The sequence below is a fragment of the Tigriopus californicus genome, chromosome 7 (assembly GCF_007210705.1).
Source record: "Tigriopus californicus strain San Diego chromosome 7, Tcal_SD_v2.1, whole genome shotgun sequence".
NCBI lineage: Eukaryota > Metazoa > Arthropoda > Copepoda > Harpacticoida > Harpacticidae > Tigriopus > Tigriopus californicus.
This window is the reverse complement of record NC_081446.1, coordinates 7,779,218-7,779,465: the sequence shown is the minus strand read 5'-3', so window position 1 is coordinate 7,779,465 and position 248 is coordinate 7,779,218.

Here is a 248-nt window from a genome sequence, read left to right as displayed (position 1 = left end):
AGCCAGACGCGAATCGGAAAGCACAGATCACAAAGAAGTTGAACCTCATACGTGATCTCAACAGACCAGGCGTCGGCATCAACCAGATGTGGGCCATACTTGGTAAAGCAGAGACAAAGGTAGACGAAATGTACAACCTGTACAACAAGATGGCTGCAACGCAGACACTGGAAGTGGACACCAAAGCAATTTTGGTGGAAAAAAAGGAAGGCCACCGACGAGTACACTGCCAAATGTGCCGAGATCTC